Here is a 15,107-nt window from a genome sequence, read left to right as displayed (position 1 = left end):
GTGTGTGTGTTATTTTTTTGGGTGTGGTTGTTTTCTCTTGGTTCATGGATTCCAGAGACTGACCTCTGCTATGAGGATCAGCAGCAGCAACAGCGACTTCAGGTCCCTAATGTTGGGGTCTCTGCACGTAGGCCAGTCCAGCTTTAACCCAAGGTTGCCCTCCCGGACAGGTTTTCAGGAGGTAGGGACAAGTTTTTTGTGTTCAAGGAAGCTTGCAAACTGTATTTTAAACGTCATTTTTCGGAGCTCTAGCCCTCATTTATGATGACCCTGACCAAACCTCCTTTGCTGAGTCCAGGTTGCGTTGCCTTTATCAGGGGAATCAGTCAGTGGAGACGTACAGCTCCGAATTCCGTAGATGGGCAACTGATACAAAATGGAATGACCCAGCTCTTAGAAGCCAATTTTGTCAGGGCCTTATTAAAAGTTGAAAAATGCTTTGGCAGTGTATTAAACCCCAGAGACCTTGGAGGCTGCCATGTCGTTGGCTATACGTGTTGATAGATGCCTTTGGGATAGGTGGGTGAGACCACCTTCTCCGGAGTCTTCTTTTCGAGGTAATGCTCCTTTGCTGTGGGGGAAATCTGGTGGTGAACCAGTACGGCGGGAGGTGGAGGAACCCATGAAGTTGGGGGGTGTCTCTGCATTGTACTTTTCCCTGGAGATCCGCAAAAAGAAGGGCGTGTTTTTTTTGTGGAAAAAAGGGACATTTTATTGGGGCCTGTCCTTCGATTCCTAAGCAAAAGGAAACTCCATTAACCCTTGGTAGTCTGGAGTTGGATAAGCAAGGGGTGCATTTATAGTCATCCTGAAGTTCCCGGTTTGTCCTGACAGCAGAGGTGGTGGTAGAGAGCAAAACCGAGAACATTTTTGTGTTTGTTGACAGTGGAGTCAGCATGGTTGATGCTGAGTTTGTGAAAACTCATCGTCTTGCTTGCTGTACTTTAGCTAAGCCCATTCCTATCTTCGCCATCAACTCAGCGCCACTTGCTGTCTACGTCCCTGTTTAGATTTCCGGGAATTAAATCAAATTACCATCTGGGACCCATACCCTCTTCCTCTGATTCCAGACTTGTTCAGCGAGGTTGTGGGCGCAAAGGTGTTCTCCAAGTTGGATTTAAGGGGAGCCTGGTTAGAATCGGAGAGGGGGATGAATGGAAAACAGAGTTTAATACCCCTTAAGGGCATTTCAAGAGTCTGATTAAGCCTTTCACTCTGATCAATGCACCTGCGGTGTTCCAGCATTTCATTAATGAAATTTTCCATCATTTGGTGGGCAGGTTTGTGGTGGTCTATCTGGATGATATTTTGGTTTACTCATCTGATTTTGAGACACATCGGGGGCATGTTAGACAGGTGCTTCATATATTAAGGGCTAACAAACTATATGAGGTATACAAAGAAGGAAGGTTACAGCTTCATGAATAGTCCAAAATTCTTTTATTGTAGAAAACATTTAAAACCAGATTCCACAGTCATGTTCTATGGCCAGGGCAACACGTTTCAAATGTGTGACTTGCGTTCTTTGTCAAGATTGTCTTGCTTCCAAGTTCTGGAAAGCGTTCTGTTTTCGACTGGGGGTGCTACTGTCCTTTTCCTCTGCCTTTCATTCTCAGTCGAATGGACAGATCGAGCGCGTTAATCAGAATTTGGAGACTCACCTCAGGTGTTTTGTCTCCGAAAACCAGGAGGAATGGACATCCTATTTACCTCTTGCAGAATTTGCTATTAATAATCATTGTCAAGAATCTACTGGCAGGTCACCGTTCTTTGGTGCATACGGTTACCATCCACAGTTTGGTACTTTTAGTGAGGGAGGAGCTTTGGGTGTTCCTGAGGAGGAACGTTTTGCTTCGTTGCTCTCCTCAGTGTGGCAGGCGGTTCTGAGTAATTTGAAGATCATGGGAGACAGGTACAAACGTATGGCTGACAGGAGATGCTTGCCAGGTCCAGATCTGAATGTTAATGACTTTGTGTGGTTGTCTACCAGGAATATAAAGTTGAAGGTTCCTTCTTGCTAGCTGGGACCTAGATTTATTGGTTCCTATAAAATAATCGCCATCATAAACCCAGCAGCGTTTCGTCTTGAGCTACCTCAGGCGCTTAAGATCCACAATGTCTTTCACATGTCTCTGCTTAAGAAATATGTCGAACCTCTTGCGTCCTCACCCCTACTGCCTCCCCCAATAATGGTTGATAGTAATCTGGAGTTTCAGATTTCGAGGATTGTAGGAGGCTCGTCTCCAACATCGTTCCCTACAATACTTGGTGCACTGGAAGGGTTATGGTCCAAAAGAAAGGATGTGAGTTTCAGCATCAAAGGTGAATGCCCCCAGGCTTGTTCTTTCATTCCACACCTCTTATCCTGAGAAACTGTTCCTGAGTGTCTGGAGTCCACTCGTAGAAGGGGGGTTACTGTCACGGGTGTGTCAGTTGTAACAGACAGTTGCTCTGCATCTGGCTGCAGTAGGTCACTTAGGCATTGCAGACGCCTTTTTAATCCTTCTGACTTTTGGACCCTACGGCAACCTCCCTCCTGCTCTGATTGACACTGTTATGATCTGCTACAAGCACTAAGGAAAGACAGGAGATCTGGCCCTACAATAGAACTAAACTGGATCCCTACGATGTAACGGGGAACCTGATCCTGCGATCAGACCCGCTAAAGTCCTCGGCTAGTCTGTACGAAGACCTATAGATGCAAGGGAGGGTTCCCTACAAGAACTAGGGACTGGGATAAAGTTGGACACCTCCTAGCAGAAATTGTAGCAGTCAAAGACAAACACACAACAAAGAACATAGAGGTCCGAAGACCTAGCAAAACTAACAGAGAACGGTAACAGAGCACCAAGCTAGCTCAAGAGTAGTAAATACAATGAAGTCCAGCAAGGACAGGAGGGCGGAGCCGGATCAAATAGGCAAAAATGGTCATGTGACCAGCAAACTAGAAAAAACCTAACAGGAGAGTTCTAACAGTACCCCCTCTTCTAAGAGGATCCTCTGGATCCCCTAGGACCGGGCTTATCAGGAAACCTCCTGTGAAACGCTCTGACAAGTCTGGAAGCAGAGACATCATCCGCCCTCACCCATGAGTTATCCTCGGGTCCGAAACCCTTCCAAGCGACGAGATACTGCAAACTCCCTCTATACCGTCTAGAATTTAGGATGCGGGAAATTTCATATTCCCCGTCCTCCACCACCGGAGGAACAGTGGCAGAGGCGTCACCAACCGACACATCAGCTTTTTTCAACAGAGAAACATGAAACACCGGATTAATCTTCCAGGAGGTAGGAACCTCCAACCTAACAGCAGATTGGTTAACTATCTGAAGCGCTTAAAGGGCCCTACAAACTTGGGACCCAATTTTTTCGAAGGAATCCTCAATCGTAGATTCTTAGAGGACAACCAAACCATGTCACCAATAGCAAACGAAACCTCTTGCCGTTTCCTATCAAAGTACCTCTTAGATTTTTTGTTAGCCTCCTGAAGATTATCACGCACATCCGTCCAAACTCTCTCCAAATCACCGGAAAAACTCTCCTCCTCCGGCACAGCCGATACCAATTTGGAGAATGACCCAAAAGACGGATGTCTCCCAGTACAACAAAAAAAAGGCGAACACCCAGCAGAAGAGGATGTATGGTTGTTAAGAGCAAATTCAGCAAGTGGCAGAAACTCAGACCACCCCTCTTGATTGTCTGCCACAAAGCAACGCAAGAACTGCTCAACATCCTGGTTCTTTCTTTCTGTCTGGCCATTAGACTCAGGATGATATCCGGATGAAAACGACAAATGAACTCCCAACCTGTCACAAAAGGCATGCCAAAAACGAGCCACGAACTGAGGTCCCCTATTAGAAACAATGTCAGTAGGAACGCCATGTAGTCTGACAATTTCCTTGACAAAGGCCTTAGCGAGTGTCTTAGCGCAAGGCAGTTTGATGAAGGGAACCAAGTGACACATCTTGCTAAAACGGTCCACGACCACCCAGATGACCGTGAAACCTTCAGAGTGGGGAAGGTCAGTAATAAAGTCCATAGCCAGATGTGTCCAAGGTGCACTAGGAACCTCCAGAGGGCAAAGCAACCCCGCAGCAGGAGCATGCGAAGACTTAGATCTAGCACACACAGTACATTGACGCACCCACTTAATGACTTCCTTCTGCCATCCAGGCCACCAAAAACTGCGACCCACAAGTCTCTTGGTCTCAGAAATTCCTGGATGACCTGCCAACCGAGACTCATGACACTCAACAAACAAATCTCTCCTAAAGGTCCTAGGCACAAACAACCTCCCATGGGGAGTGTTAGATGGGGCATTCTCCTGTGCTTTAAGAATCTCATCTTCCAAAACGGAGTCCAAAGCAGCAATCACAACACCTTCTTGTAAAATGCTCTCCTCCTCCTCCTCAGCACAGACCATGGGAGAAAAGCTGCGAGACAAAGCATCCGCTTTAACATTCTTGGTACCCGGGATGTAAGTAACGGAAAAATTAAACGGCGAGAAAAAAAGTGCCCACCTAGCCTGACGGGCATTCAAGCGCTTGGCAGCATCAAGATAGATCAGATTTTTATGATCAGTGAAAACCTGAATGGGAAATTCAGCACCTTCCAAGAGATGACGCCAGGGTTCAAATGCGAGTTTAATAGCCAGCAATTCCCGATTACCAATATCTTAATTAAGTTCAGTCTCAGAAAATTTTTTGGAAAAAAAGGCACAGGGATGTACTCCATCCTTGCTTTCCTGAGACAACACCGCACCAACCCCCACAGAAGAAGCATCAACCTCAACCAAAAACGGCTTAGTCACATCAGGCTGCATAAGGATGGGAGCAGAGGTGAACCTCTCCTTTAGAAACACAAAAGCTTCAATGGCCTCAGAAGTCCACTGAACAGCATTAGCACCTTTCCTAGTGAGATCGGTCAGCGGTTTGACAATAATAGAAATTTTTTTTATGAATTTTCTGTAATAATTGGCGAAACCCAAAAACCTCTGTATCGATTTCAAACCAATAGGCCTAGGCCATTCCTGCACAGCTTGAACTTTAACCGGGTCCATCTCAAAACCTTCACTGGAGATAATGTAACCCAAAAAACTAATTCTCTGTACAGCGAACTCACATTTCTCTAGCTTAGCAAAAAGCGAATTGTCCATTAATAACTGTAAAACCTCACGTACGCTCCGCCAATGAGACTCCAGATCAGGCGAATAAATCAGAATGTCATCCAAATACACAACCACATTTTTGCCGATTAAAGGTCTAAGGATGTCATTAATAAGATTCTGAAAAAATGCTGGAGCATTGGTAAGACCAAAAGGCATAACCAGATTCTCAAAATGACCCACAGAGGAGTGTTAAATGCAGTCTTCCATTCATCACCCTCCTTCATGCGCAACAAATTGTATGCCCCCCGGAGATCAATTTTAGAGAACCACTTGGCCCCCACTAACTGGTTAAATAAATCAGGAATCAATGGCAGTGGGTAAGGATTGCGTACAGTAATTTTATTAATCTCACGAAAGTCCAGACAAGGACGTAAACCGCCATCTTTTTTTTTTACAAAAAAAAATCCAACAGCCACAGGAGACTTGGAAGGCCTAATGTGACCGGCGGCCAAGCTTGTCTGTATGTATTCCTCCAAAGCCTTTCTCTCAGGAATAGTAAGATTAAATAAACGACTTTTAGGAAGAGTCGCTCCAGGGACAAATTCAATGGTACAATCATAGTCTCTATGGGGAGGCAAAATTTGTGACTCCTCCTCAGAAAAAACTCTCCAAAAGTCCTGAATAGGTACAGGTAATTCCCCTTTTTCCACCGCAGCAATACGTCCGTTACAACACTTGTCATAACATTTAGGGCTACAGGACTTAATTTCATTGGTAGACCAATCCAGTACAGGATTATGCAATTTTAACCAGGGCAACCCCAATATTACTGGAGAAGGCAAATTATTCAATACTACCAAATCCAAATTCTCTTGATGAACACCATTAATAGTGAGGGGAAACTCACAGACCTTGTGAGTAACACTCTTCAAGGGAGAGCCATCAACAGAAACCACAGCAATAGGGGATGACAAAGGTTAAGTTTTTCCAAGAATCCCCCATCAATCACATTCAGAGTAGAACCACAATCCACAAATACCCGAAATTCAATTAATTCTTCCTGAGCAGCGGTAGTAGCAGATAGGAATACTCCCTTTGTATTTAAACAGGCTATACGTGCATAACTGACCATTTTTTTTTCTTTGTTCATACGAAGCACACAGTTCTTAATAAAATGACCAGAATTTCCGCAATAGAAGCACAAACCTTCAGAAAGCCTGCGGTCTTTTTCCTGAGAGCGGGGTGTCATCGCCCCAATCTCCATCGGCTCTCCTTTGTCAGCACAGACCCTCTCAAGACTCGGAGCTGACATAGCAGAGGATTTGCTCTCATTAACCCTTGCACGCAGTCTCCTGTCCACCCGTATAGCTAATTGCATAGCCTCCTGCAAGTTTTCAGGTGTGGGATAAGCAATCAGCAAATCTTTAACCCTTTCACCTAGCCCCGCAAGAAACAAACTTTTCAAAGCTGAATCGTTCCACCCCACCTGGGCAGACCACCGACGGAAGTGAGAACAATACTTTTCCACATTACCTGATCCCTGCCTCAAACGTCTCAATTCAGACTCAGCAGATGAGACACGATCAGGATCATCGTACAACAAACCCAAAGCAGAAAAAAAACTATCCACTGATCTAAAGCACGGATCACTAGGTTGGAGAGAAAAAGCCCATCCCTGAGGATCCTTGCGCAAAAGTGACATTATGAACCCTATGCGCTGTGATTCATCACCAGAGGATCCGGGTCTTAAACGAAAATACAATAAACAAGCATTTTTAAAAGAAAAAAAATCTTATTGTTCACCAAAAAATAGATCAGGCAGACGTACCTTTGGCTCTACCAAATGTGCTCCAGAACAGCTACTCACGTGTTGTTGGAGCTCGGCCACCTCCAGAGAGAGTCCCTGCAAGCGTTGAGCCAAATCTTGAACCGAGACCATGATGGAAACTGGAGGTCTTTCATTAGAGAAATTTTTTGGGCTGGACTTACTGTTATGATCTGCTACAAGCACTAAGGAAAGACAGGAGATCTGTCCCTACAATAGAACTAAACTGGATCCCTACGATGTAACGGGGAACCTGATCCTGCGATCAGACCCGCTAAAGTCCTCGGCTAGTCTGTATGAAGACCTATAGATGCAAGGGAGGGATCTCTACAAGAACTAGGGACTGGGATAAAGTTGGACACCTCCTAGCAGAAATTGTAGCAGTCAAAGACAAACACACAACAAAGAACATAGAGGTCCGAAGACCTAGCAAAACTAACAGAGAATGGTAACAGAGCACCAAGCTAGCTCAAGAGTAGTAAATACAATGAAGCCCAGCAAGGACAGGAGGGCGGAGCCGGATTAAATAGGCAAAAATGGTCATGTGACCAGCAAACTAGAAAAAACCTAACAGGAGAGTTCTAACAGACACACCCTGGTCTGGGTGTTTATAAACTCTCAGTCTGCTTCAGGGAGTCGCTGGTGATATTCTCATTTTCTCTTGTGAAGGCTTGGAGCTATAGCAGTTGGCTAGCTTTCTATCTGGTGCCCTTGGAGGAAGTTTGGTGTTATCTCTCTGGTGTCTGCTCAAGCTAAGTTTTCTCCTCTTTGTTTGTCTCCCTTGTTGTCTTTAATTTATAGTGGGGACTGACCAGTGTTTACCCTCCTCCCTATAAAGGGCCTATCTCTAGGTATATACAGGGCTTAGGTTTCCTGCTTGGTGATTGGTGTGGAACCAATATAGGGATGGTAGGGGAGGCAGGGTGTTATTAGATCAGCCTACGGGTCTTCACTCCCCCTTTCCATAGAGTCTGAGCTTCCTTCCCCTCATCCCTTTGTGTTGCACTTAGTCTTTCCCACACTGTGCGTGACAGCACCTCAGTCTTCCATACAGAAAATAGGCACCACATAGCCCTTCATATAGAATAATGGGCACTACATTGTCCTCCATACAGAATAATGGGCACCACATAGCCCTCCATACAGAATAATGGGCCCCACATAGTCCTCCATACAGAATAATGGGCCCCACATAGTCCTCCATACAGTAGAGTGGGCTCCACATAGTACTCCATACAAAATAATAGGCACCACATAGTACTCCATACAGAATAATGGGCACTACATTGTCCTCCATACAGAATAATGGGCACCACATAGCCCTCCATACAGAATAATGGGCCCCACATAGTCCTCCATACAGTAGAGTGGGCTCCACATAGTACTCCATACAGAATAATTGGCACCACATAGTCCTCCATACAGAATAATGGGCACCACATAGTCCTCCATACAGAATAATGGGCCCCACAGAGTCCTCCATACAGAATAATGGGCCCCACATAGTCCTCTATACAGAATAATGGCCCCACATAGTCCTCTATACAGAATAATGGGCACCACATAGGGGTGGTGGTTCTGGTGTTACGGGCCAAATAAAACCACCCTGTGGGCCAGATTTAGCCCACGAGCCAGAGTTTAACATGTATGTCCTATACTGATCAGATTTTACGGATCACATTCAGCTATTAAAGTCTATGGGGATTTGTGAGGATGAAACTAGGCAGACAGACTTTGCACTTCAGTTTTCCATACAAGTTTCATCCGTTTTTAACTGATAGGTTCTTAAGAGTCAATGGATAATCCATTCTACCTTTCTACCTGCTTTAGGGCAAGTATGGGATGAGAAAAAATCTGATGTAACAAGGATAACGCCTGAGGAAAAAAATCAGTCCATTTTTCTAGGGTGGTAACATTCACAGGGGCATGCCATCCCAAAGCTGAAGTTAGATGTTACTTCACATGGGGCAAAGATGCAATCTGACGCCCCCTTCTTTATCCTATGATAGGTACTTGTTTCATTGGCCACAAAGGGGAAATTACCAGCACAGCACAACTTTTTACAAAAGAGTAATATGCTCAGTTCTCCCCTGTGGAAATGAGGAGACTGCAGCCACTAATCATAGCATGCTGTGGCGGAGATCTCAATTCCCGCGGGTCCTGCACAAATATATGTTGCCTATTCGAAAATTGTTAAAGTATATAATACATTGAGTCACAAATGCAGATCTACAACAGCTGATTTCATTACGCATTCAAATATAAACCATTCCTCTTATGTAAATTAATTTAAAATTGGTATATACGGTATATAGGAAAAGAGAGCGCGCTCCAGGAAAAGGCAGAACCAGATTTAATCACACATGTTCAATTGGTGCAACATTTCAGCTCCTTCATATTGCAGCTGAAACATCACACTAGTCACACATGAGTAATAAAAGCGTGATTCTGCTTATTCCCAGAGTGCTGTGATCTTCCTATGTGTATACCAATTTAGAGACTCTGGTGGTGTACACCTAATGCATTCGGTGTAAAAACACCTTCACAGTCTAACATTTTTCTAAAAGTATATACATTAAACTCACATACAGTACAGACCAAAAGTTTGGACACACCTTCTTATTTAAAATTTTTTCTGTATTTTCATGACTTTGAAAATTGTACATTCACACTGAAGGCATCAAAACTATGAATTAACACATGTGGAATTATATACTTAACAAAAAAAGTGTGAAACAACTGAAAATATGTCTTATATTCTAGGTTCTTCAAAATAGCCACCTTTTGCTTTGATGACTGCTTTGCACTCTCTTGGCATTCTCTTGATGAGCTTCAAGAGGTAGTCACCGGAAATGGTTTTCACTTCACAGGTGTGCCCTGTCAGGTTTAATAAGTGGGATTTATTGCCTTATAAATGGGGTTGGGACCATCAGTTGTGTTGTGCAGAAGTCAGGTGGATACACAGCTGATAGTCCTACTGAATAGACTGTTAGCGGCAAAAGCAGCTAAGTAAAGAAAAACGAGTGGCCATCATTGAAGAAATGAAGGTCAGTCAGTCCGAAAAATTGGGCAAACTTTGAATGTGTCCCCAAGTGCAGTTGCAAAAACCATCAAGCGCTACAAAGAAACTGGCTCACATGAGGACCGCCCCAGGAAAGGAAGACCAAGAGTCACCTCTGCTTCTGAGGATAAGTTTATCCGAGTCACCAGCCTCAGAAATCGCAGGTTAACAGCAGCTCAGATTAGAGACCAGGTCAATGCCACACAGAGTTCTAGCAGCAGACACATCTCCACAACAACTGTTAAGAGGAGACTTTGTGCAGCAGGCCTTCATGGTAAAATAGCTGCTAGGAAACCACTGCTAAGGACAGGCAACAAGCAGAAGAGACTTTTTTGGGCTAAAGAACACAAGGAATGGACATTAGACCAGTGGAAATCTGTGCTTTGGTCTGATGAGTCCAAGTTTGAGATCTTTGGTTCCAACCACCGTGTCTTTGTGCTACGCAGAAAAGGTGAACGGATGGACTCTACATGCCTGGTTCCCACCGTGAAGCATGGAGGAGGAGGTGTGATGGTGTGGGGGAGCTTTGCTGGTGACACTGTTGGGGATTTATTCAAAATTGAAGGCATACTGAACCAGCATGGCTACCACAGCATCTTGCGTTTAGTTGGACCATGATTTATTTTTCAACAGGACAATGACCCCAAACACACCTCCGGGCTGTGTAAGGGCTATTTGACCAAGGAAGAGAGTGATGGGGTGCTACACCAGATGACCTGGCCTCCCCAGTCACCAGACCTGAACCCAATCGAGATGGTTTGGGGTGAGCTGGACCGCAGAGTGAAGGCAAAAGGGCCAACAAGTGCTAAGCATCTCTGGGAACTCCTTCAAGATTGTTGGAAGACCATTTCCGGTGACTACCTCTTGAAGCTCATCAAGGGAATGCCAAGAGTGAGCAAAGTGGTCATCAAAGCAAAAGGTGGCTACTTTGAAGAACCTAGAATATAAGATATATTTTCAGTTGCTTCACACTTTTTTGTTAAGTATATAATTCCACATGTGTTAATTCATAGTTTTGATGCCTTCAGTGTGAATGTACAATTTTCAAAGTCATGAAAATACAGAAAAATCTTTAAATGAGAAGGTGTTTCCAAACTTTTGGTCTGTACTGTACGTATACATTAAACACAATTTTATGCACATTACACACATAAATACACATTATACATGATACATAAACAATATCCAAATACACACCCAGTATGCATTACATATACATAAATAGAGTTTGCACATAAACTATGGTGAGCCTATTCAGACAGAAATGCTGCATGTAATAAGTTATAACAGCTGGAAAGTAACTCCGGCTGTTGTAACTTTCTACAGTGCAGACATAAGAAGGAGGGGGAAGGCTGGACCTCCAGAGACACATTGTACTTTAGTAAAGTGCCTCCTACATTTTCCAAAACTTCTTAACCCCCTCCAGCTGCTGCACATCTGATATATTCTAACAATTTACTATCAAATTAGTGGACATGAATAGCCTTTAAAAGTTAAAAAAGATGAATGATTTCACAGCAGTGGAAAAAATGCACTTCTATGTGGTCAGAGTATTTGGGCACTGGCAAAATTAGCAAAGAAACCGTTTTTACTAGCAGTACACTGTCTCTGATTCTTCCCTATCTGCAGAAGGGCTTCATGATTGCGTTTTATGTTCCAGTACAGGACCTAAAAATTCTAAAGCACCAACTCTCATGATGAGTATGGATGGAAATTTGTGCAGTAAGGGCTCACACTCACTTGCAAGTAAACCGGACGAGTGCAATCCGATAAAACATAACGGAAATTATATAATATATCTTCTGTTTGCCTCCAAAGAAACTCAGCACAACTTTTTTGTTTAGCCAAACAACAGATAGCAACTATATTGTTCTGTTTTTTTACATTGAAGTCTATGGGAAGCAGATCATAATGAATGGTTGGTCATCCGTTATCGGATCCATTTTTCAGCATTGAGCATGGCCAGGACACAACAGGTGTTCAGAGATACCTCCAGTCAAAATGGATCCATTAAAAACAGAACAAAAACAGATGTAAAATCGAAACCAAAGTGTTTAAACGGATCCATTTTTGTTTTAAAGATCATTGCAATAAAAACAGAGCTTTGCTTTCTATTTTGCATCATTTATTGCTCCATTTGTAAAAATTCCAGTTTGTTTTTAATACTGGTTACTTTACAAGTGTATGTGAACTGTACATGCGAACAGAACCTTAGACAGCAGTAGTGGCCGGTAACCTAGGGACTGGGCAGTAAGCAGTAAAATTGTAATTATTAGGGGAACAGAGGAGAATTTTAATAAATAGTATATTACAAATCTTGTTTTTCCAAGCACTTTTCAACAAAGCCTATCAATGAAGATGGAAATAACACTTTCATAAATGTGATCATTTGCATTCAATTGAAGGCTGTGTCGTGGATTACTGCATTATAACAATGAATTGATTGTCAAAATAATAGCATTTTATGTAACAGAATTGCATTCTGTGGCACAAATTGATACATCAGATAAATGAAACACCGGACAATTGGAAAAATCATAACAGTCAGCGGACACATCAGCTAAATTTTCTTCTGATGGCTCTATAAATTGAATATATTGTTTCTCTCTTCTTCTAGTCTTTTCCCAAGACCAGTGTATAATAACTGCCTAGCCTACCATTAGACCCCGACACCACCCCTGAAAAGAAGGGGGAAATATGTGTCTAATTACACAATCTATCTAAATGCAAAATTAAAGTACTTTATAAAATTCTGTCTTATGATAATTTATATGTCAACTGCAGATCACAATTGTTATCTCCTGTAGCAGTCAGTTCTGTGTTTCAAATTAGTTCTCTGTGTTACAAAATGATTATACTTGTAATACTGAGAGGGATAATCATTCATAAATGTACAGGATAATGATAAATGTATGACATATAATACCTATATATATTAGTAGCCCAAAAATCTGACCCATTTTCAAGGGCAGGAAATAAATAACTTTAATTGAAAAGTTTGAAACATTTAAAGGGATTGTCCACTACTAGGTCAATCCCTTCTCAATCGACTCCTCGGAGGTAGCTGCACGATAAATGCGTGTCAGGGGTGCTCCTTTGGCTGCCATACCGGTCTTTATGAATACCTTCATGGTGATTTTTCACTTTACTTGGCTTTTGTCACTCGGCTGAGGAATGATCTGACTCTATATTCTCTCTGTTCTACGGCTATTTACATATGTGTTGTTTGGCAGACATCTGCTTTGAGGATATCTCTCCCTTCAGACATGCACCATCTTCAGACATGCACCATGTCAATCTTCAGACATGCACCATTCCTGGCAAGCACTAAGCCTTTTGGCAGGGGAGCCATGTGCTCCTGAAAAAAGGTACATGAAAACAACCCTTTAAGAGTCTCAGTATATCTCCAAGTCTATTAAACTTCAGATATATCATTCTGTCCATTTAGGAAGCATAAAGGATTATGAATTAAATTGACAACAGGTGCACTGGAGAGGCAACAGCAAAGTAACTCTCCAAAAGGGACAGGTTTTCAGATGATGGCCACAGACCGTTAATCTCTCCATATCCTTCCTGACAGATTCTTCTGGTTTTGCATATTGTTAATGTCCCAATCACGACTGGTAGCATGAGGCGGTACCTGCAGCTCATTTAGGCTGCACAGTTAGTCCAAAGTCCAATTCCTTCAGGATAGTTATTTTGCAGTGAGAGCTTTTATCTTACATATTTTACAGCTTGTTTTAAGGAGCTGAGCCACCAAAGCCTAGCTGAGTGTGCACAGTAGTTACATCCCAGCAGAGGAGTTACCTCCCAAGATCTCAGTCAACTCTCTCCAGCCCATTGATTTATATACAACATTTAGCTGCTCACCTCCCTTCCCCTTCAACTTATAACCTGAGCTGTTATCAGTCCTGTAAAATCAGTAGTCCCCTACCCCCATCTGTACCTTCTGGAGAAGTTCTCCTAATTATGGCTCTCATATTATCTCTGTAAATAAAGTTATAACAGTGTAGTAGCAGGACTAAGCTTTTTGATCCGAACTGTCATTCAAGGAGAAGCACCTGCCCCTCAAGCAGGAAGGAAGCAAGAAGACCGCATAGCTCTGCGCTGCTCTATAGGCAACTTGAGAATACCCCTTTAAGTGTTTCCCTTATTTTTTGGGGTAGTGTAGAACTATAATTTCAATTAAGTCTATTTAATAAATTGCTTCATCATGCCAAAACAGTACAAATAAAAACTAAAGCTTGCAAAATAAGCCCTTACACTGCTCCATTGAATGAAAAATTGAAAGCTATGAATCTCAGGATGTGGCAATACAAACCAACATTTTATTTTTAAAGAGGTTGTCCACTACTTTTACATTGATGCCCTATCCTTAGGAGAGGGCATCAATGCCTGATTGGATAGGGTCCGACACCCGGCACCCCCACCAAAGAGCCGTCATCGGTGATGGCGGCCACTGACCGGAAGTACTTACTTGTGGTACTTGGCCCTCTACTTGTAGTGGCTGGGGCTTGGTGCTGCACATTGCATTGCTTTGAATAAGAAGCAGATGTGCAATATGGCTCATCGGTGGGGGGTGCCGGGTGTCGGACCCCGGCTAATCAGACATTGATACCCTATCGAAAGGATAGGGCATCAATGTAAAAGTAGTGGACAACCGCTTTAAGTTTCATCTCTACCATCACTTGTAAGTCGACTCCCATGCATATCCCGTCCACCAGCCATGGTGGAGCACTCATTGTTTCCCTCATCTCTGTGGCAAAGAATGTGCTGTCGTCATGTTGCATATGCTAGTCATGTGATGTGTCACGGGGTTACCACGACAGGTTGGAGCCAGGAGACCTCAGCGCAGGAGGGTTCCTGCTCCAACGCTGAGAAGAAGCACTTCTCCGTCATTTTAAATGTATTTATTTCTTCCAGCAGAATAGGGGTTAAGCGGCCATGTTGGATTTCCCTGTGCTCACAGCTGAGCTCGGTTAGCCACTCCCTTTCCCTTTATAACCTGGGCTCTGATACTAAGTCCTTGTCAGAGCTAGCATTTGCTGCATAGCTAAGCCTATGTGCACACGATGCGAAAATTCCCGCCAAAATCCGCATGCATTTTTTCCTCT

This window comes from Phyllobates terribilis, unplaced genomic scaffold (genome assembly GCF_046119375.1).
Source record: "Phyllobates terribilis strain yellow unplaced genomic scaffold, ASM4611937v1 Scaffold_1__5_contigs__length_1240528914, whole genome shotgun sequence".
NCBI lineage: Eukaryota > Metazoa > Chordata > Amphibia > Anura > Dendrobatidae > Phyllobates > Phyllobates terribilis.
The sequence above is the reverse complement of the archived record's forward strand: the minus strand, read 5'-3'. Positions refer to the sequence as shown.